This window comes from Dreissena polymorpha, chromosome 1, assembly GCF_020536995.1.
Source record: "Dreissena polymorpha isolate Duluth1 chromosome 1, UMN_Dpol_1.0, whole genome shotgun sequence".
Lineage (NCBI taxonomy): Eukaryota > Metazoa > Mollusca > Bivalvia > Myida > Dreissenidae > Dreissena > Dreissena polymorpha.
In genome coordinates, this window is record NC_068355.1 from 176,206,973 (window position 1) to 176,232,228 (window position 25,256).

General features: G+C 33.3%; 1 protein-coding gene and 1 long non-coding RNA gene across 2 annotated transcripts in view; both read left to right on the forward strand.

Moving 5' to 3' along the window:
• Positions 1-25,256, forward strand: part of LOC127864596 (uncharacterized) — a 766,023-nt gene that overhangs the window by 331,026 nt on the left and 409,741 nt on the right. The window lies entirely within an intron of this gene.
• On the forward strand, positions 98-2,177 carry LOC127862902 (uncharacterized). The gene is made up of 3 exons (XR_008040847.1): positions 98-295; positions 853-963; positions 1,581-2,177. It is a non-coding gene; the product is annotated as an uncharacterized LOC127862902 (long non-coding RNA).

Here is a 25,256-nt window from a genome sequence, read left to right on the forward strand (position 1 = left end):
TTGGTTATAAAATATCACAGCCTTTTCTGATTGGCTGAGTTCAAATACAGAAAGTGTACCTGTTAGATTGAAATTCTGGAGCAGGCGTATTGTAAAATATGCAGGTTAAACTTGTTGTTAAAATGAAGTTAATGTTATGTTCACAAACAGTAGAGTTAATGAGTTTTTCCATTAACAAGAATTTCTTAAAATAATAATGTATGGATATCATTTGGAAAGTGACATGAAATGTTGTTAAAAAGTGATGCATACAAGTGTTTCAGAAGTCTGTCTAGGAATAGAACAACAACTGAAGGTTTGTGCTTTTCATAATTTCTAAATATTCCTTTAAATTTATTCTTCTTGTGTCATCATTGTAGACCTTTTTTATGTGACATTTTAGGTAAAAGTATGGCAAATATAGAAGTTTAAAAGCAGCTGTCACACACATTTTCACTAAGTGCAGTTTGCAGCTTGATAAAGGAAGTCCTATGTGGAGATTTTAATAAGCTTGAATGTAGTATCCAAAGTTTATAATGCATGGCTAGGGAACTGAGGCTAAGGGAGTTATGTGCTGTGCATGATGAGAACTCAATGCTCATTAATGCGGTTAATGTTTATAAATAAATTATTTAAACCAATAGCATTGTTTTTTAGGTTTCACTGTGCATTTTCATACCAATAGAATTACACATCATTCTAATTATAGCAATAATAAATTTGTACTAATCATACCTACAAATTTTGTTATGCTATGCTTTGTGATGTATTAACTTCATTGTAAGTTATTATTTAAAGACCATTTTACTAAATATTTAAAACAATACTTGAATTATTTTCTATATACATTTTCATTATGTGCTTTAACTGTAGCTGACCAGTTGATGAAAGATACTGCAGAGTTTGGCAGGGAAATAACCCAAGACAGCAAAGCGGCTCGTTTGGCGCATTTACTAAGAGGACTAACATGGCCACAAATTCATGGTAAATATTGTTATGCCCCGGGCTCATATAAGTAATTTAGTGTTAACCACCTGAAAGTATTTTGTCTTTTTGGTATCCAATATTTTGGTCTAGTTTCAATTACAGGTTATTTTTATATGAATTAGCAAATTAGCATAACTTTCATATAGCAATATCTGAATATAAAATTCCTATATACATGTATGTTTGAGTTTCCAGATACATGCTAGTGTACCCCGTTTTGGGGCATTTAACAATATAAATTTCAAAATAAAAGAGAGTCATATAAAAATATAAGTTAAATCACCAATTTATTCACTTGAAAGTCTCAGTTTTCCTGTGTGGTTGCCTGTTTGCAAGTAGATTAAAGCCCGCTTGCAAACTTTAAGAGAATAAATTTCAGTAAATGGAAAAGAAATAATTGCTAACTTCTTAGGATCGTAAATGTTCGCTCAAATACAAAAAAGCCACATGTACCGAATTGAGCAGTGATATGAAATATCTAAAATAGATTAAAATATGAATGAGCATTGAAGTATAGATATTCAATCATATGATTGCTGCACATTTACTTTTACAGATGAATGTAAAAAACTTATGACTTTCTTGTAATATTGTTTGCTTTGTTTTTCTTTCAGAGATCATGCAGGAGCCGTACAGTATAACAGCAGTACAAGTTCTATAAAAGATCCACGACCTACTGAAGCCCAGCTAATTAACAAAAAAGTTTTTAAAAACTGTTATTTTATCCCACCTGGGTACTTATAATTTACTAAGCTGCCTACACAAGTTTTAGACTTGCAATTATATTTTAAACTGTCACTTGGAAAGTAATACATGTACATGCATTATGCAAAGTATTTTAATGAAATTGAGCACCTAAATTGCATTAAAGTGAAAGTAGCTGAGAAAAATAGTATCCTTGTGCTCATGGGCAGCTACATATATTGTGACAAACATGAATTAGCTAAAATAACTTAAATTTTTCATTTTGTTTCTTGTATATCGTTTGTACAGGGTTCGTGAATTGTTACTGTATATTACTTGACTTGCTTGTATTTTGTTACTTTGAATACATGTTGTGAAGGTTGCATTATACTTTTTAACTTTTAAAGTAGCGCCTGTTCTGTTATGTAAGGGCCTGATTTATGATAATGGACATAGAGGCTTTGTAAGCATGTATTAAACAACACTTGTTTGATCTGAATAATTTGTTAAATAAATGTAACACAATTTGTAATATGATGTTATATTTTGATGAATTGTGAACAAAATAATACATCAAAGAAACTAAGGCATTATGTTGATTTTTTGTTTTGTTTTAATCTAACCTTAAATTATGATTTATTTAAGCTGTGAGTATTGTATTCATTTAATACATGAATATTGTTTTTAGACCAGAAATTTCTTTTTCTATTCAGTGACCATGGTAAACGCTGGACAATTTTCCATGTTATACCAGGCATCCATGGAATATTAAACAAGGAAAAACCCTGGAACATTTTCCAGGGTTTTCCAGCCAGCATGGAAAAAATACCGTCCGAATACTCCATGTAATCTGGAAAATCCTGGAAAAAAATCCATGGTTTTCCATGGTTTTCCAGATTACATGGAGTATTCGGACGGTATTTATTCCATGCTGGCTGGAAAACCCTGGAAATTGTTCCATGGTAATTATTCCAGGGAGCCTGGAAAACCATGGAAACTATTCCAGGCTATTTCCACATACCATGGACAATTTTCCACCCTTTTTTTTAAATATTGACGCTGGAAAAGGCTGAAAACTTAGTCCGAATACTCCAGCCTCATATTTTCCATGGATTTCCATGGAAAACCCTGGACAAAGTACACCCGGGTGTTTTCCCTGGTTTATTCCATTTGGAAAGTTTTTGACATGTATGGAGACTTGTACATAAGGTTTAATTATTAAAAAAAAATTTTAAAGAACAACATGCACTCTTCGAAGTAAGTTTTTTATTTTTGGTTGTAATAGATGACCATTTTTTTCATCAACAATCATTAATACAGTTTATTCCATTTTATGTGCATTTAATTGATGAAAAAAAGAAAGCAATTCAAATTTTAAACAATTCTATAAGCATGCTTTTAACCATTATTTTCTATAATTCATGATGAAAATTACTGGAAAACCGATAATTTCATAGGATGAAATTTTTTTTATCATAATACATAAAATAACACAGAAACAGAAAAATTAATTAACAGTCTTGCAATGTTAACAATGATGTACAATTCATTGTGTTTTTAAATAATGAAATTTTTGTATGAAAATTGACATTTGTCTCACTCAGGTTTGATAAAGACTTCAAATTTAATAATGTAAAAAAATTACTGTTAATGCACTGCGTAATTTGACCTATAATTATTAAATTCACCAAAAAGATATTTTAAGCAGATTAGTATGTAAATGTGACAAACATATTGTAAGTAGACAAAACTGTTTAAAATAATAAAAATACATAGATTATATATGACATTATCAACATGTACAGTCGTTTACAGTCATTCCAATAAAATATTAAAATCTATTTCAGGAACTTGACGGTAGAATGTATATTAAAAAAATCACACATGTGATTGTTTTAAAGCAAAACCAAAATAAATTTATATATAGCACATACACATTAATTATAGAAAAACCAACAAGTTAAAATAAATAGATTGAAATATATAACAATATTGATTGGAAGTTCACATATAACTTTGTTTTTAAAAACTCCAAAGATACATTATATACAATGGCTTCAAACTAGAATTGTACACAGAATCGTGGGTACAAAATCTCTGTTATTTAATAATATTGATTAGAAATTTACACATAACTTTGTTTTTTAAAACTCCAGAGATACATATATACAATTTCTTCAAACTAGAATTGTACACAGAATCTTTGGTACAAAATCTCTGTTATATATGAAATGAAAAGTTTAAATGACAATCTATCATGTTATTTTTGTAAAAAAAACATGAGGAAACCTTAACTCATCTCTTCAATCCATTTTCAACTATATAAAACATTCAATGATTCTGAACAACATCAATTTGCCCAACAGTTCTTGCCAACATGTGCTCGTTGGATTTTTTTTATGAAGAATTGACCCCATCATTATTTTATTTTATTCTTGAAATAAAATGGTATGTTTTTATTTGTAAAAAAAATAGTAAAATCCCAACATGTCCAGGGCTAGGAAAGACTTTTCAACTAGCATGGGAAATTCAAAAGCACACCATTTCCCTAGACTCGGAATTTCCAAATTGGTCAGTTGTTGCATTATTTATGCTATGGACCCATAACGAAAAAATGTCCTTGTGTTAAATTGATGTGCACTGAAATGAATATTTGAACTATACACTGTGGTGTTGGTATCACATTTTCTTTTCAAATCTGTATTTACCATTTACACGAGAAAACAGTGATTGTATTACAAATTTCCATATTATGTTACTATAATTAAGATCCCTGTCTTATATAGAAAGTATAGTTACTACATGTTGTACTTGTATTTTCTGTGCTTTTACAAAGATTTACTAAGTACACATGCATACATTGTACACTTCTTATAAACTTGCATTCTGTTTATAAACTTGCAAACCATGTAGCTGTATACAAACACAACAGTTTCTGTATTCAATTACTACTTGTTTGTAAGGTATGAAGTAGGATCGACCACACCTTCACAAAGTTTATCCTATTTCTACATAAAAACCGATAGAATAACTACTGATACTATAAACTTGAGCTCTAAACTATTGATATTTGTTGAGCATGTTTTTTTGCGATCTCTACTTTTAAAACACTGTATGATACAACGTGATTTCATAACAAATGATGATGTTTAAAGTAAACAAATAGCTCATTGCAAATATTGGGAAAGCAATGCTATTGCTTTGATTTTAGGGCGATAAACGACCACAAATTAATCGGATAAATATAATATTATGTGAGGGTCGGATAGAGATCAAGATTATAACGCTTGGCTTGAAGCTTGCACGATAAACTTGATCTCTATTGGACACTCACATAATATACCCTATTTATCATGCAAGACAGACACCATAACCACTACACCACTGCCACCACATGCAGAGGTTGAAATGCACACACTTAATCACACTTCTATCATTACTTTTATTTCCTCTGCTCTTATGCTTTTGTTGGTGTGAAACAAATAAACTATTATCATAAATCCAAGTTTGACACAAAGTGTTTTCTTTAAAAGATTGAGGAATTTTTTTTGCTATTGAATTTCATTAACCAGTTAAGGCATACAATTATTAACCTTGCATACCACGGTAATCAATTATCATTATGAAAACAGAAATCCATGTTTTCAGATGATACTCTTATTAATTTAAGGCGAATGACCAATTGCCACAAAAAAATGTTTCTATGTTTTGCATTTTTTCACGCCACTTGTTTTCTATATACGGAAATCAAGTGTGGGTTATTCTGCAATAATTATGTATTTAATTGCTATTAACACATTATGTTTGTAAGGTGTGGAGTAGGAAGGCCTCGACATATGCATACTTATTGAGGATGTAAATAAAGTTTGTTTAAATAAAAATAAACATTTTAAGTAAAACAAACTTGAAAATACATTCTTTCTATGATCACGAGTGATTTAAAAATGATATTCCACAGAATAAAACAATTTTTATTTTCATTTCATGTTTTTTTTCAACGTTTATTGACATCGTAAACTAGTTTTGCTAAAGAATTTTGCTGGCATAGTGACTGTTATTTTTCACTATTTGAAACAATGACGGACGGACGGACGGATGACAGCGCCAAAACAATATCCCTCCGCCTCTGGCTGTGGATATACATGTATACTCATACCAAGTTTCAATGAAATCCGCCAAAGCACTTCCAAGATATGGCTCCGGACACAAAAGTGCCTATAGTAAAAAGCATTTTTTCAAGATACAAAGGGCCATAACTCTGTTTTTAACAGATGGTGTACAATGCCATTTGGTGTTCATCATCCTCTTATGCATATATATACTCATAACAAGTTTCAATGAAATCTGCCAAAGAACTTCCAAGATATGGCTCTGGACACAAAAGTGCCGGATGGACAGCCGGACAGTCGGACGGACGGAAAACGCCAAAACAATATCCCTCCGCCTCTGGCGGGGGGTAAAAATTCTCATATAAACTACGGTAATCTGGTGATAATTGTTAATGACATATGGGACATAATTGTAACACTCTCATGTAGAATTAAAATAGTAGAATTTGATTTCCGCATAAAGAGAGTCAATTATGTAAAGACTTTTAACTGAGATTATGTTCCGGTACTTTAATTTTTTAATTTTTTTCAGATTTTATTCAATTGACATAAGGGTTCGTTTAGAGTCATACAAGCAACTAGCTGTGTTGTACATGTTAATACAATTTATTGTCAACCCTCGAACACCTTCTATGGGATGTGATATTTATATATCATTTGAATGCTTGCTTTATTTATATTAATTTAAAATGTTCATGAAAAAAATTTCAAACAAATATAATGTGCATTTTCTCAACTAGGGGGGGGGACAATTTTAGTATGAATAAGGCCAATTTTTTTTACCTAAAACCAAAACCGGCCTTGGTTTTATTCATATGCAAAGATAACTTGCATGATAAATAGGAAATATTATACGAGTGTCTGATTGACATCAATATCATCATGCGAGCTTCAAGTCGAGCATGGTAATCTTGATTTCTATCCAACACTCGCATAATATTATATTTTTATCCAATTAATTTGTGGTCGTTTTTCGCTAAAAAATCAAAGCAATAGCGTTGGTTTCCCAATATTTGCAATGAATTGTTTGTTTACTTCAAACATTATCATTTGTTATGAAATAACATTGAATCATACAGTGTTATAAAATTAGAGGATCACAAAAAAAATGCTCTAAAATTAACAATAGTATAGAGCTAACGTTTATAGTATCAGATGTAATTCTATCTGTTATCATGTAACAATAGGATAAACTATAATTTCTTCTGTTTAAGGCAATGGCAAACTGAAATTGCGTTGTTGTTTTACTTAAAATGTGTCATTTTTATGTCCCCCACCACTACAGTGGGGGACATATTGTTTTTGTCCTGTCTGTTGGTTTCTTTGTGTGTTTGTTTGTGTTTGTGTCAAACTTTGACATTTGCCATAACTTTTGCAATATTGAAGATAGCAACTTGACATCTGGCAGGCATGTATATCTCATGGAGCTGCACAATTTGAGCGGTGAAAGGTCAATGTTAAGGTCATTCTTCAAGGTCAAAGGTCAAATAAATAGCTTCAAAGTGGCGCATTAGGGGACATAGTGTTTCTGACAAACACATTTTTCGGCGTAAGCTGCATAAGCCAGCTTTTCACCTTAGCCTGACCTTTGTAAGTGTCCAATAAAATTCCAATAAAATTTCCCGCGGCTAGGTACGAATGAATACACTTCATTTATTCCATTGGCTGATTTGAGTATACCACCAGAACATTGGAAACATATCCGCGTCTTTGTAACACTGTTTTACTGTATGAAACAATTTTATCTCGAATGAAAAGGCTTAATAGATAGAACAGTTTTACACTCAATTCTCGACATCAATACAGTTTGTGCGTACACCTTTTATTTTCAGAGTATTACCAGCGCAAGAGCGTTTATACTTAAAAGGCTATGTTCTCATATTTAGTACTTACTTCCTTATTCCTGTCAACATGTTAACATGTAAAAGTATAAAGAGCAATGGAAGCGAGGCCTCACTTTAAAGCATTGCATTTCAACCCGCGAGGTATATCGGGTCAATTCGCGGACATTCAGAGTTTATATACAGGTCATTACCGGAGTTGGCGGCCAGTAAAATAATCGTTATATAATAAAGACGCTATCCGTGAACTAGGTGACCTGGAATTTTCTTTAGACCAGAAATATGTTAAATGAAGATATTCAGCAATATAATTATGGTATGTAAGTAATAGATTCTTAATGTGTTTTCAACAATACAATGATAAATATTATTGTTGATAAATTTAACAATAATTATTCGTCCACATTGCCTAATGTACTAAAGTGATATTATGAGCATGTAACAGTTTATAGGTGTCTATCGCAACTGTTGATTATTTTTGATGTTTCTACTTCATATACACTTATATTAATTAATGCAGCATCATCATACTAAAACAATATACCAGAAAGAGAAAAATAATGCATTTGAATATCAACCGTACTTTCGTTTGACAACTGATCATGCGTTTACGAGTTGAACCTAAATTTAGTTTTAGTGCAGATTTGTTCATACGACACAAAGACACGAAATTGTTTTACGGATCATTTCAGCTTACAGGACTGGGTGGGTCACGTAAGAATATCGAATATAAAATATATTTTTATAAACAACTGGTAGCAAGGTGAGTTGCAGATAATTAATCAGTAACCACATTTTAACTAACTATTTTGACCTGTTAATTCTTTTCAGCTCAATTCAACAGTGCAAAATGCCCATAATATCACTTTAAGCATTAGCACGATGATAATTGATACTGTTAATAATCGAATCAAATAGCAATGCTCGACAAACCACAAAAACAGGTATGTTCGAAGAACGCGCCTATAAATACGGATACTTCTCGTGTGGCCGGTTGACTCATATGTTTAAATTTCACTTCCATTCTTCTTTTGGTTTTCTGTTTTGTATCTATAGGTTTATGACCAGCAATATGTTATAATGTAAAATAAGCCGCGAAAACTCCCCGTAACATCCCGTACTGCGTGTGATGCAGCTAAGAACTGCACAGAAAAAGACATTCGCTATCCTTGATCTCATTCATTAAACTATTTACGCCGTATATCTTTTTTAAAGATATTTCTTGTTTGTTTTAATATGCATTTACTGTTAAGTTCCTGAACTACATTTTGATATTGTATTCGAATGACTGAAAATGATTGAACATGTTGATTATGTCATACATAATCTATGTATTTTTATTATTTAAAAAAATTGTGTCTACCTTCCAATAGTTATGTGTCTACCTTCCAATAGTTATGTGTCTACCTTCCAATAGTTATGTCAAATTAAAAAGTAATCTGCATAAAAATCTTTTTTGGTGAATTTAATTATTACAGGTCAAGCTATTTAAGAGCATAAACATTAATTTTTTAATTAATTATTAAATTTAAATCTATACCATACTATAAATTTTCAGTAAAAAAAGAACACTATGAAACACATTATGTATTGATCCTCATTGTTAATACTGCAAAATTGCTAATTTATTTGTCTTTTTATGTGTGATTTGAAGCATTATTTGCATAACTAATGACCATTTTTCAAAGAACAAACATATTTACAATAAAATGAATCTAGCGTTTTTACTATTTAAACCAGCCAGAAATAAGGTGACCTTTTATAAACATTATTGGCATTAAAACCTTAATTTTGAAAACTGCATGTTGTTATTTATAACCATAATTATATGTAATGAAACTTAACGTACAAGTCTCAATACATGTCAAAAACTTTCCAAAATGAAGTAAAACAGGGAAAACAATAAAATATGACTTTGCATAATGAAAATTGTTGCTTATTTATGAAATGAGGCATCAAGATGTGTTGAAAAATCATACAACAACAGCATATTATTTGATGATTTTTGATGGTTTACAGTGAAATATGTGTGACATAAAATGTATATTTCACTGTTGAAACAGTGAAAAATATAAATATTTTTCACTGTCATTTTTCTTTTTTTATATCCTGATCTTCTACAGTAAATGCAACGGCCCACAAATGACGTATGGCTCAAAATTGTGAGACGACGTAGCATCATATAATTCGTGTTCCCGCATAATATTTCAATAAACATGGAATTTATAGCAGTGAGTTTTTCAACTGGGGCATAAAATAATAAGAAAATTTATTAGTTTCAATAGACTGTCGATTTGTATTCACTGGTGATCATAAAAAGTATATATTTTCACTTCCCCACACACAAAAAGAACAATTTCTATGATCACTTCACCAAACCAAAAAATATCCTACCTATATTTCACATAATCATTCAGCATAAATCAATTGCATATTGTTTGTTCATACATATATGAGCAAATATTGCTACTGGAGCCTGATCCATGCATGTTTAGTGTCAAGCAAAGGCTAGTTTGCCCATGCGGTGCATGAGCAAAGGGGTTTGCCCAGACGGTGTATGAGCAAAGGGGGTATGCCCATGCGGTGTATGAGCAAAGAGGGTTTGCCCAGACGGTGTATGAGCAAAGGGGGTATGCCCATGCGGTGTATGAGCAAAGAGGGTTTGCCCAGACGGTGTATGAGCAAAGGGGATTTGCCCATACGCTGCATGAGCAAAGGGGATATGCCCATGCGGTGTATGAGCAAAGGGAGTTTGCCCATACGGTGTATGAGCAAAGAAGGTATGCCCATGCGGTGCATGAGCAAAGAGGGTTTTAATCTTTGTTTTTATGACCACTGACATTTGCATGGTCAAAACAAAGCAAATGAAGCTGAAACAGTCCATTCTAGAATTAATGTCGTTTTCCAACTTCACATAATAGACTGTTTGAAACATTAGGCGGTTAATCTTTTGATTTGTCGGCATTTTGTTTCATTTCAGACTCCATGCAGTTTTCAGATCATAATGTCTTTGCTTTATTACCCGAACTCATTAGTTTCTGGACACGTTTGGTACTGAAAAAAGCCATGGGGATTGCGTTTTATGGCCCAAACAAGCCCAAAGTGTCGAGTATCCCATGTGTTTTATCCTTAAATGTTAGATAAGCACGTGCACTATTAATTATTATGTTGGTCAGTACAAAAGGCCTACTGAAAACCGCCGACTGCGTCTTTGTTTTATTGCTCAATCAAGCAGCGATAATCCAATATCCTGTGTATTACAAAAACACCAACTTTAGATAAGCACGTGTCGTCTGTCAAAATCATGATTTTATATGTCACTAAACATATCGAAGTAATTCTCGTATATGATCTCGGAAACGGGACTTGCTTTATACATGTATCATTATGATATTAATTTTCATACGATTTGCTAAAAACAAAAGAGAACCAAACAAACATACACAGACAACACAAATTATAAATAATTATGACAAATTAAATGGGGAAAAAAACGTTGGTTTATTTTTGAAAAATCACTTTTACTTTCTCCCAATTTCCAGAAAATGACTTGTACATATTGCATAAAATCTAAATATAGATGACGCTGTTAATTGGTTGTTGTAAAAGAATATGAACTGCACACGGCACTTTGCTTGCAATCAGATACAGTACAATAATTGTTGCAATATTGAAGGAACTAAAATATGAAAATGATACAGCGTATATTACTTTTATTTTATTCAGGAAAATATCAAAATCATTTGCGATATACCCCGATACTCAAATGGAAATTTACTACAAAGCTTTTACAATGTTGTCGGCGCTCGGGATTATATGCATCTATCGGGGAAAGGGTTTAACCTACTGGAATGAAATTGTAAGAAGTGCATTCAATAAAATGCTAATTTAAACTGACTTAACCCTTAAAGCGCTGGAGCTGAATTTTAAAGGCCTTTGTAAACAGTTTGAATCCAGATGAGACGCCACAGAACGTGGCGTCTCATCAGGATCCAAACTGTTTGCTATTCTGATAGTATTCTTTGAAAAAAATCGAAGAAAATGCTAATTTTAGAAATTCTGCAGACGACATTTTAGCAGACGACAAATTTCCCAGCATGCAAAGGGTTAAAGCACATAATACATATAATACAAATGACTGCCCAGGTTAACAAGAATGGTACATTTTATTTAAAACTAATTCCAGATGGGCTATGTTATGACCTTTGAACTTGAATTGTGGCTTTGACATGGGCTTTTATAAAGAATACTTGTTAAACAATACAATATAGTCACTACTTATAAAGAATGTAAAATTATGCCTATGGTAGCCAAACTTATTTAAAGAAAACTTTTCACGTTTCGGTCAATTGACTAAATTAAACAACAATAGGGCCATGATGGCCATAAATCGCTCACCTGACTAACCAAATACAATCACAACCCAGTTTTCATCAAGATAAACATTCTGACCAAAGGTTTTTCTATTATTTGAGCTAGTGACCTAGTTTTTGACCCAAGATGACCCAAATACAATCCCAACCCAGATTTTATCAAGATAAACATTCTGACCATATTTCATAAAGATTGGATGAAAACTGTGACCTTTATTGTCTATACAAGGTTTTTCTATTATTTGACCTAGTGACCTAGTTTTTGACCTAGTGACCTAGTTTTTGACCCCAGATGACCCAACTACAATCCCAACCCAGATTTCATCAAGATAAACATTCTGACTAAATTTCATAAAGATTGGATGAAAACTGCAACCTCTATTGTCTACACAAGGTTTTCTATTATTTGACCTAGTTTTTGACCTAGTGACCTACTTTTTGACTCCAGATGACCCAAATACATTCCCAAGCCAGATTTTATCAAGATAAACGTTTTGACGGAATTTCATAAAGATTTGATGAAAACTGCGACCTCTATTGTCTAAACAAGGTTTGTCTATTATTTGACCTAGTTTTTGACCTAGTGACCTAGTTTTTGACCCCAGATGACCCAAATACAATCCCAACCCAGATTTTATCAAGATAAACATTCTGACCCAATTTCATAAACATTGGATGAAAACTGTGACCTCCACTGTCTACACAAACAAATTGTTGATGATTTTTCAATTATTTGACCTAGTGACCTAGTTTTTGACCCCAAATGACTCAAATACAATCCCAACCCAGATTTCATCAAAATAAACATTCTGACCAAATTTCATTAAGATTGGATGAAAACTGCGACCTCTATTGTCTACACAAGGTTTTTTCTATTATTTGACCTATTATGTGACCTAGTGACCTAGTTTTTGACCCCAGATGACCCAAATACAATCCCAACCCAGATTTCATCAAGATAAACATTCTGACCAAATTTCATAAAGATTGGATGAAAACTGTGACCTCTACTGTCTACACAAACAAATTGTTGATGCACGCACACACACACAACGAACGCCGGACATCACACGGTCACATAAGCTCACCATGTCACTTCGTGACAGGTGAGCTAAAATGTTCCATTTTCGCAAATTTTTGTTGTAGTTATGATATGTGTGAGGAAACAGTAACTGTACATAAACTGTGCTCTAAAATATCCATTATATGTATATTTTGAGGATTTAAAAACATGAACATTATAGAGCGTTGCAACGCAAAACAATTGAATAATTTGTAGAGTTCTGCTGCTGTCTTTATATTTTGTGAAACTACGAGGACTGCTTATAAAAAGTTTGGAATAAATCAATCATAGTATGAGCACGGATGGCAGAGTGGTCTAAGCGATATACTCCAGGGTTCAGTGAATCAAGCCCATTTGAGCGTTACTTTTTTCTTTCTTTAATAGTTTATACTAGAGCTCTTTAGATCCAATGTTTACATGTACATGTATCAATATAAAGCATTTAATGACAATTATCAATACATGCAAAAATCTTTAAAAAGGTCCCTCTAAGGACAAAGTTTTATAAATTGGTTTCTTATATTTTACATTTGATCTTGAACAGTGAACTTAACCTCAGACCTAGGGGCCTGGTTCTTGCACTCTTTCAAACCATGCTTGTAACTTCTACCAAATAATAAGACAATCTATCTTATTGCAATGGACAACGTGTTTTCCATTTGTCTCTTTCAGAGTTCATATGATAACAAGATGTGTTTGTGAAACACAATGTCCCCCTATATGATGTTTGACCTTGTATGATGACCTTGACCTTGTGAAGGATGACCTTGACCTTGACCTTTCACCACTAAAAATGTGCAGCTCCATGAGATACACATGCATGCCAAATATCAAGTTTCTATCTTCAATATTGCAAAAGTATTCATAAAATAAGCGATTTACGCCACATATATTTGACCTCTGACCTTGAAGGATGACCTTGACCTTTCACCACTCAAAATGTGCAGCTCCATGAGATGCACATGCATGCCAAATATCAAGTTGCTATCTTCAATATTGCAAAAGTATTTATGAAATAAGCGATTTGGGCCACATATATTTGACCTCTGACCTTGAAGGATGACCTTGACCTTTCACCACTCAAAATGTGCAGCTCCATGAGATACACATGCATGCCAAATATCAAGTTGCTATCTTCAATATTGCAAAAGTATTCATAAAATGAGCGATTTGGGCCACATATATTTGACCTCTGACCTTGAACGATGACCTTGACCTTGACCTTTCACCACTCAAAATGTGCAACTTCATGAGATACACATGCATGCCAAATATGAAGTTGCTATCTTCAATATAGCAAAAGTTATTGCAAAATGTTAAAGTTGGCGCAAACAGACAGACAAACAGACCAACAGACAGGGCAAAAACAATATGTCCCCCACTACTATAGTGGGGGACATAAAAAGTTAGTACAAATAACACCGACAGACCTCTTTTTAGATTTGTTGAAAAGATAGCAAGTATGATGACACTTGTTTTATTTGAACCATGAAGATAAATTAAAATTATTTGCAATCATCAACACATGCATATGCCATCAGACTATTGGATTCTTATTAGGCAACAAATACAATATCCTGATAAAATCTTGCTTTACAAAACAATTAAGTATTAATATCACATAAACATTCTAAAATACACAATAAGATAATTGATCAATATATCTTAACACGAGCAGCGCATAACGGGCGCCAGCGCTAGGCTGCGGGTGCAGTTTTAAATAAATGTGAGCTTGTCAGATTTTTTTAGAGGTCGCAGTGACCTTGACCTTTGACCTAGTGACCCTAAAATGGGTGTGTCGTGTAGAACTCATAAAGGTTTATCCACATATGAAGTTTCAAAGTTGTAGGTGGAAGCACTTTGATTTTAAAGCAAAATGTTATGGTTTTAGCATGATGTGGAAGGCGGATGGCTGACGTCGGATGGCTGACGTCGGATGACACGACTAGCAGGCTATGACACTACCTCGAGTTTTCTATGAAAACAGCCGTGCTTACAAATAAATATTAGAGAAAGATTGAACTCATTAATCATTTAATCATACAGACGGCTATGTTGATTAACATTTCGATATTAATGCGTTGTAACTCTGGGAGCTCACTTTGGTGTAAACAAAATTTTGACCCAAACTTAGGTATACACACTACCGTGCATTTGATATGTTTTTGTTTCGATATTTTGTAATAGCAATGATAGAAGTGGTTTGAAGTGGTACGCCATCTTATCATTGGCTATAGTATAGTCATTGTTTAAATAATGTCCAATGCCTTAATAATTCAGAAGTGTAAATAAAATCAAACGCTAATGTATACAGTCCTTTTTGAGTTGTATTAACTGTAATGGTGAGAAATTCAGAATCAGGTCCGTTCTACTTAAAACCATACACCGGACTTCTTTTCAAATCTATTTGCCTACAATATCAGAGCTCCAGATAAGGTTTTGTGAAATTCTTAAATTACTACCAGATTTTTAAAAAAAGAATACTTAACTCTGAAATTTTATTTTTAACATTACTACTAAGTTTTGGAAAATAATTCTTATTTTTTCTAAATGATCTAAAAATAAATAATAATGGTTATTTTCATGCAAAAAAAAAATCAAAATAAACATACTAGCAACTTTATTTATACGAGTTCAACAGTGTCTTTTCAGTATTATACCATACATGCCAGAACTTTTCAGGTCCAAATCGGGACTTTCCTTAAAAATTGTCGGGACATTTGACCAAAAAGCGGGACACCTAAAACGATCAATCATTTCACCTTTACTTTAGTCAGTAGTCAGTATATTACTTACAAAAACTCATAATTTCTGCCCAATATTAATGATAAATGTGTGTTTAGAATTTCGTGAACGCATTCGTTCTCCATTTTCCAGAAGTAAACACACTCCATGAACTGAAATGTGGGGTGTCCCCGTTTGCCTTGATTTGACATCCAATTGGTGCAGGGATATCCCCTTGAACCTATGTAAAGCGTGTGACACGCTGTGAGTGCATCGAGCACTATTCTTATTCAACCAATCGTAAATTAACTCTAAATTTAGATTGATGCAATATGTACAAACTACTTTCTGAAAATCCGTCGAAAACGCAAGGTAATTTGTGAGAAACATCAATATGTATTGGTCAGCATTCAATTTGTTTGATGTACAAAATCGGTGTTTTGAAAGGTTTGATAACTTTGCGTTGTATAATACACAGGATAATATTATTGTTGTACTTGATTGGACCATGAAATACAAACGCAGGCGGCGTTTATTTCTGTACGATACATCTTTGGATAGCAATTAGCGACCCCTATCATAAAAATCCCATGGTGTGAATGCCTGATAAAATCAATAATTAGCCGATAAATCGCTGATAAGGTGTCATAAACAACACTGGTACACACGAGAAGTATAATCGGATTGTATATTGGGGGCAATAAAGGGATTAGCGGTGGTAAGTGTTAGAGAAACAGAGCTTAAATAGCGAATTTTATTGGAAACCTTTAGACCTTACATCGTTTTTTACGAATGTCGGGACAAATCGTCTCATATCGGGACGCCGGGACAAAGAGCCCAAAAGCGGGACTGTCCCGCCGAGATCGGGACGTCTGGCATGTATGATTATACAATTTTATTTTTCCAATACCTTCATATGCCCAAACTGTGCTTAGATTGCATGCCTTAGATGAATTTTTACATATTTCACATTTAAAACGGGTCTCCCCTTCAATCTTTTTAACGATTAGCCACGTGACTTGTCCCTCCAACTTGTTCAAAAAAAAAATTGTGTTTAAGTTTGGACCCGTCGTGTCGCGATTTTGTTTAGCTTTTCCGACTGTGTCGGCAACTGAACATACAACATCGCATAAGATCTTTTCTATAATGTCTTTCTAAACATTTAATGTCGGCTCACTTTGCGTACAATATGTTAAAAGCGTGTTTTTGGATGCTTTGCAGTTTTTTAGGACGCTCTCTAGGCACCGCCATTGTTTTTTGACAGATAGACTGTATACGCCGCTTTTATTGGAAAAAATGCGCTTTGTTAAACAAACCCGATAACCATTCTATATAAGCACCGCAAAGATCTTTAATACGCGAAAAGAACTCAATAAAAATTGAAACAAACGGATGTAAAAATAATATTCGTAACTTGATTTTGTAATTCTTAATGGAACGACAAGTCTTTAAAATAAATACGTAACAGACTTGAAAATAATTTGTAATTACGAAAATACGACCCTTATCTAGAGCTCTGACATTATGCTAGGTTTGTTATTTCAACATTGAATGCTAAACCAAACCCCAGCTTGGAACAAAAGCTTAAAGTCACGGCCTATAGATTAATAAATCCTTGTTGATGATGGGAAACTCTGAAAACCATCAAGGTTGTCAAGACACACAATTATTACACTTACATTATACAAGTACCATTCCAGGCGAGGATACAGCAGAAATAAAAGGTACATGTTTAAGAAATAAATAACATGTAAGCGTTGGTTATTGCGGTAATAACCAATGGTTTGCGTAGTAATTAAACCATGAGTGGTTTGATAACAAGCATCGGAACTACAAACGTGCAGACGATGTTAGACAAATTGCAGACAATTTGTAATTTGCTAAAATCAGACATTTGGCCTGAAAGGGACGTTTAAATCTGACCTTTGATCTCTGATTGTTACATCAACATTTGAGCTACAAGAGAGAAGATTGTTACACATGTCACACTTTTGATCTCTGATTCTTTACTTGACATTTGAGCTACTAGAGAGAAGATTGTTACACATGACACACATTTGATCTCCGATTCTTTACTTGACATTTGAGCTACTAGAGAGAAGATTGTTACACATGACACACATTTGATCTCTGATTCTTTACTTGACATTTGAGCTTCTAGAGAGAAAATTGTTACACATGACACACATTTGATCTCTGATTGTTACATTGACATTTGAGCTACTAGAGAGATCGTTACACATGACACATTTGATCTCTGATTCTTTACTTGACATTTGAGCTCACTAGAGAGAAGATTGTTACACATGACACACAATCTCTAATGGTTAACATGTGAAGTGCATCATATTAAAATTGCATGATGAATGACAAAGGCACTGTCAGTGAACAATGTGCTTTCAGGCTAAATATTAAGATGGTCGTAATCAATTTTTAGATAGCGGGATGAATGAAAAATTACAGTGCAGACGACTTTGTCGTAACACGTGCAGGCAAATAAAAGCCACAGTCACATTGAATCTTATAAAAACAAGAAAAGTTGTTGAAATGATAATTTTTGTTTATGGATCGGTGCAAATACCTTGATGAACAGTATAATAATTAAGTGAAGGGTAATTAAAAGATAGTAATAAGTGTAGGGTAATGGTGTTAATGAATTGCAATTCTCCTCATTGATATCTACACACCCATGACAGTTCATGTTGAAATATTGTAGTCTATATAAGATACATAATGTAAAGCCTTAAACGTTACATCATACAAACACAACAAAGGGCAATAACTCTTTAAAAAAAGCAGGTTTATGGTTATTGTACATGGCACATCTTCCCATTAATTTCTACACATTCATGAAGTTTCATGTTGAAATAGTGTAGCATATCTAAGATATTGCCCTGAAACGTTTTATCATACAAATAAAACAAACACTTCTCACTATCAATATACCATCTGTCTATAATCTTCCTGGTTAAGAAGAACACTCACTGATAATAACATTAAATAAAATATTGTTGCTTACTGTATAATGCAAATTTTATACAAAATACCGGTAAACACAACAAAAACATGTTTGGGAACTTATATGTGGCCGCACAAGCAATTTTGACCAATTTGTTCAAAAAATGACATTATGAGATATCACAGACCTGTTTACCCTACCGATTGCTTCTCAGTAGTATGAAGGGCATCTCTCAGTAGTTTTGGGCTGTTGTCAGTAGTTTTAACCTTTTCAATCATTTTAAACATTAAAACACCATGACTGGGTCACATATCAGTTTAACGGTACATAAAGCATTAGATGAATTTACTTGCTAATAATTAAATCTGTTAAGTGATTTTATTTGCTTTAGTTTGTTACAGTCTTTGCCATTTGGTTTGGGAAAAATAGCGCGATAAACCATGAAATTGGAAAAAATAGCGCGATAAAACATGAAATTGGGAAACATTAAGCATTATAAATATGATTAGAAGTAACAGAATTAAAATTGTTTTTAAGTGCATGTTTGACAGCATTTTTATATTATAAAGTGCTGCTTTAATGTTTTCTTACAATGAAGACAATATTTTATTAATATCCATCCACATGCATATCAAACTTACAATAATCTATCGATTCTTAAATACACCATTTGATCATAAGCTCTTTAAGAGTAGCTATTAATTTAATTCAGTATTTTTTTAAATCAAATATCATAAGGGGGAAAACATAAACAAATATTGACAAACACCCTTTAGTGTTCTTGTTGTGTTAATAATGTATTAAATGGAGCTAAAATAATATATTTTATTTGTTTACCTTTCAATATCTTGCACTTGACAACCTCAGTTCAATGCTATTTCATTTAACTGTACAGCGTAACAAACATAATAAAGCAGAATATGCATTTGAATCTGAGTATACACAGATCCACTAACATATAAATTAAATCATGTTTGTCTCTTTCCTTTTGCGAACGATACTCATTATAATAAATGCTTTAACTTTGTGAGTAGACTGAACTACAATTTTCCAACACTTATTTCCGTGACGAACATTCACGGTGCATATTTCTGATAAATATTTTATTTTTATTTTTATCTCAAACGTAGTATTTTGCGTGAATTGACACACGCATTACATTATTCCCTAATGACCATATGATATCCGTTGCTAATTTGAATGGTATTTATTATTTTGCCGTTAATCGCAATTTCTCGTCTGCTTGCCGCCATCCGCAGGGTTTTTTTCTCCACTTTTTGGGAAGATAGCCCATGGCTTTGGAATTGGGAATTTTATCGGCATTTTCATGAAATTGGGAAAATAAATTCATTAGCATTTTTTTCCACACGAAAAGTCCACTGATTATGGAAATACTAAATTTGATATAACCCTTTATAATCATTCAAATTAAAAGAACAAAATCATATAATACTTTGTTAGATGTAATTGAATTAAAATTGAGATAAAATATACATTAGACATCTTTCTAAAAAAAAAAAAAAAAAAAAAAATTTTTTTTTTTTTTTTTTTGGAAATTGGGAATTTTTTGCCACATTTTGGGAAAAAAGTATACTTTTTGGGATTGGGAACATAGCCGAATTTAGGCTATAAAATCGGGCCAAAAAAACCCCTGATTCGTATTCGTATTCCTTGTCTTAACAGCCCTTAAGGGTCAACCGTGACACGCACGTCAAAGTGTTAATGTATAGTTTGTGACACCGTTGTCACCTTCCTACTTATATTAGACTTATAAGAGTGCACCGCGGATGTAGCCTTGTTTTTAATGACGTTTATTATATGTAAGTGTCTATATCTTTCAGTATGTAGAGTAAATAAAAGTCTTCTACAATGGAACTCAACACTCTGAAGCCTCAGTATCTCTGTTTTTGTTAATTTTCCCCTGTGTCTTAAGCCAGAACAGTCTATAATTGTGTGTACTTTCTCGTCTGTGCTGAATGAGTCCCATGTATTTGGCATCAGTCTCTCGATTCAAAGCGGATGTCGGCTATAATGGGTTTTCGTATTTCTGACGTAAATAAACAGTTCAGAACAAAATGACTTAGCGTTTCTGGAGCTTCGTTACACAGAGGACAGGTTGGATCGATTTTGGTTGAACGACGCTCGATTACTTTGGAATATGTAGGTGCCACTCATGAATTTTAGTTTCACTAATAGTCTGTTTGCATCATAAGACGAGCTTGAAGGTAGTTGAAGTAATGGGTGTGGTTTTCCTGGAGTAACTGCTTTCAAGTTTAGGTTTTTAAGACTTTTCATATGTTGTGCTTGATCTAGAAAGTTGTTATACCACCATAAACTGACCGATTTACTCACTGTTCTTTTACATTGTTCTTTCTTTACAGGTGTTTTCAGTAGGTCTTCAGCTTCACCAAGTTCGTACCACCAAAATAGACGCCTCACTTCAATGAACCAGCTATTACTTTTTTCGGTCTTAACTGTCAATTGTCTCTCTGCCAACCTTCGTTCTACTGCATTTTTATTTTGGTGACATACATTATTAAAGAGTACTAATGCTTCTTTATGGATTTGCGCTTCTACTGGTAATAGTCCACTTAACACGTATACAGCGATATAAGAGGTGTTTGTAGGTAATAGTGCTGCAACAATATACCAGTATATCGGTATATATCGCAATACGCAATCCGCATATTGTATTGCGATACGATTTTCATCAAACCGGTACGAAAATTTTATAAAAATTTATTCACAATTCGTCCAGACAAGCCATCCGAAATTATGATAACAAGGTTAACAAAACAAAGCAGTGTAAATATTTTTTTTTCGTAAAAATAGCATTCTGAAAAGTATATTATACGGAGTAGCGGTGTTACATCGGAGCATTCGTTCGATGCTTTTGAACATATTATCGTTGAATTAATTGCGCATAGCTGTAAATGTTTCGTTCGATTCTGAATTGAGCATTATTAAATTTGTAATCCAAATTTCGGAAATACGCTTCAAAATGTTAATGCTAATGCGACAATAAAAAATTATAGCGTCAAATAAAAAGCGCTTTATCCTTTGTCTCAATAAAAAGCACGCGAAAATTATACAGACATATAGGACGTCGCATGGAAAGTGTGGGTGTATTTTGTGTTGTATAAAAATGGGAACATCACGTCAGGTGAATTACGTGTGTTCAGTGGAAAAAAACGCCCGGGTTGGATATTATTTCATCACATCTTTAAATAGTAACAAATGCCAAAACGTATTTGATACTTAAGAAAAGTTGCGAATGTTTGTGTTTTTTGTTATTCTTGAGCACATTTACCGGTATATAGTCATATTTACCAAAATTTGCTTTAAAACTGGAATATACGGGATTATCGGGTAATTGGCAAGTTATAATTTTGGTACAAGTTAGCAATATATTGCGATATATTGCAATACGGGTTTTTGAACTGACAATATATTGCAATACGGTTTTTGGCGTATTGTTGCAGCACTAGTAGGTAACATAAATAGTTGTTTCATAAGTCTCTTTTGAAAGAGTTCAAGTATGTCCAATAGAGTTTTGCGCGGCAGAATAATCTCCAAACCATAGTCCAACACTGGTGATACAAAGGTTTTAAAAACATGTAAAGTAGTAGGAATGTCGAGTCCCCCTGCACCGTGCAGTCCAGCTGACATAAAGCTATATGCTGTGCGCCTTGCTTTCTGGATATTATGGTCAACATTGGTTTCCGCTGTGGAGTTCACGGTTTCAGATCTTTTAAGGCCTAGATGAGTGCTGACTTCTGAGTTTGTGATCTATTTACCACAGATTTCAAAATATTCATTTTTTTTTTATTTACAATTATTTGGATATACTTTTAGAGCTTCTGTTTTATTTGGTTGAAGTAGATAGCTCTCACAATTGGCGAAATCTTCTGCCATACTTATCAAAGTTGCTGTTTCGTTACTTTTCGTAGAGTTTATAGTTACATCGTCCGCACAAGCACTTGCATTACAACGTATATCACCAATACAACAACCGCTGTCCGTGAGTTCCATACGTTTCAGCAATGGATTTGTACATATCTGTGCTGAGAATACCTCCTTGACGCACTCCTTGTAGAACACAAAATGGATCAGAGCGTATCCCTGCACACTTCACAAGGCTAGTCGCTTCTGAGTGAATACTCTCTATAATTGACCAGATTTTATCATCTTGGACGTGTGTAAAAACAGGCGTGCTCAATCCCGATACATCGACTATTTTCGGTATTCTCCGCAATAGAGAGAGAGATGTGTATATTGGATAGCAACGTAAAATCGTATATATTCGGCTGCGAACCAATACACAAGTCAGTTGTTGTTCGGTGACGACTCGACAAGCTCGATCAGCAATTGTTCCCCAGGTGGCTTGAATTTTAACGTTTCTTACTACGCAAGCGCCAAAATAATTATGATTGATAAATTACCCGCAAAGACCGAAAAAAAGCGAAAGTACGATTAAAAACTGAAATTTGACCATTTTGATCGATGGATCCGTAGTTTTTCAGTACAAATCCGCAGTGCGTAGTTTAGCCAAATAATCCGTAGTAACTACGGCGAATCCGTAGAAGTAAACAGGTCTGATATCATCATTTTCTGGTAGAGTAGAGTTTGGGGAATCAAAGTATGAAATTTTGTGCAAAAATTCCTAGTATTTTTCATTATACAGCCTTTTTCGTGAACACAATGTATGAAATAAATAAATTGCAAAAGTCTAAATGAGTTTAATTGTTTTTATTGCTCATAAACTACTCATTTTAAGCATTATTCAACTAAATCACAAGTAAAATAATTTAAAAATGTTTACATATAAACACATGTTTACATATCAACACACTGTTAAAAGCATCTTTTTAAAATTAAAAATGGTTTCCATGGTTACCATTATTTGAATGTTGGTATTTTATCCCCAAATAAACATTTTTTCTATGTTTTAAACATAAAACATAAAATTTGTCACAACAATCTTCGAATGATTATAGAAATGTGTACGCAATTATTAATTTTTGTGAAAATGCATAAAATTAAACAAATGAACTGAGCTGTTTTAATTATTGACATTCCAAAACTAATTAATGTAAACTGTAATAACTTAATGAGAAATACTGTTATATAAAATCATTTTGCATGCAAAGTACATGTCAATACACAAAATCCACATACCCAGACCACTGAAAGCTTTTAATAATTTGAAGCAAAAATCTGGTCGTCATGTTAACCATTTGTCTTTAACATTGTAAAATAAAAAAAATTGCCTTCAAATAAAGGCTGGTTCAACAGTTGTAACGTTGAAATTGTACCCTGTACTTAAATTGATACATGACAAATGGCAAAAATATCATTGCAAAGTCAATGTGTATGACTTTATGTTATATTTCATTTCAATTAAATTAACATTAATACTGTTATCTCCGTATCTAATCAAATTACATAGCTTTAATGAACTGATTGAATAACTTTAAATCATATAAAGAAGAGGTTCTAACAATATACTGGTTATTCAAGAATCTTACAAATTAGAAACAATGCAATGTATCACTATTTGATTATTTTCAAAGATGAACCTGGTTTGTAATATTTTTTCTTATTAAAAAACCACACAACACAGGCTATTCTTGAAATGCATGTAAATTAACATAAAAATGACATAATAAACAAGCAAATTCGTTGAATTGATATCCCCCGTTTTCAACTTCTGGACACAAAAGTGTTATATTTGACACTAAAAAAGCATTTTTTAAAGATACAAAGGGACATAACTCTGTTATTATCAGATGGTGTACAATGCCATTTGGCGTGCATCATCCTATTATCAATATATATACTCATACCAAGTTTCAATGAAATCCGCAAAAGAACTTCCAAGATATGGCTCCGGACACAAAAGTGACGGACAGACGGACAGTCGGACGGACAGCCGGACAACGCCAAAACAATATCCCTCCGCCTCTGGCGAGGGATATATACTCGTACCAAGTTTCAATGAAATCTGCCAAAATTAAGCACTTCCAAGATATGGCTCCGGACACAAAAGTGCCTATAGTAAAAAGCATTTTTTCAAAATACAAAGGGCCATAACTCTGTTTTTAACAGATGGTATACAATGCCATTTGGCGTGCATCATCCTCTTATGCATATATATACTCATACCAAGTTTCAATGAAATCCGCCAAAGCACCGTTCCAAGATATGGCTCCTGACACAAAAGTGCCTATAGTAAAAAGCATTTTTTCAAGATACAAAGGACCATAACTCTGTTTTTAACAGATGGTGTACAATGCCATTTGGCGTGCATCATCCTCTTATGCATATATATATACTCATACCAAGTTTCAATGAAATCCGCCAAAGCACTTCCAAGATATGGCTCCGGACACAAAAGTGCCGGCCGGGCGGAGAGACGGACAGCCGGCCGGACGAACAACGCCAAAACAATATCCCTCCGCCTCTAGCGGGGGAGAATTAATGAAACATTGACAGAATTAACCATTCATTGCAGGCATATCAACAATAAATGCAAAC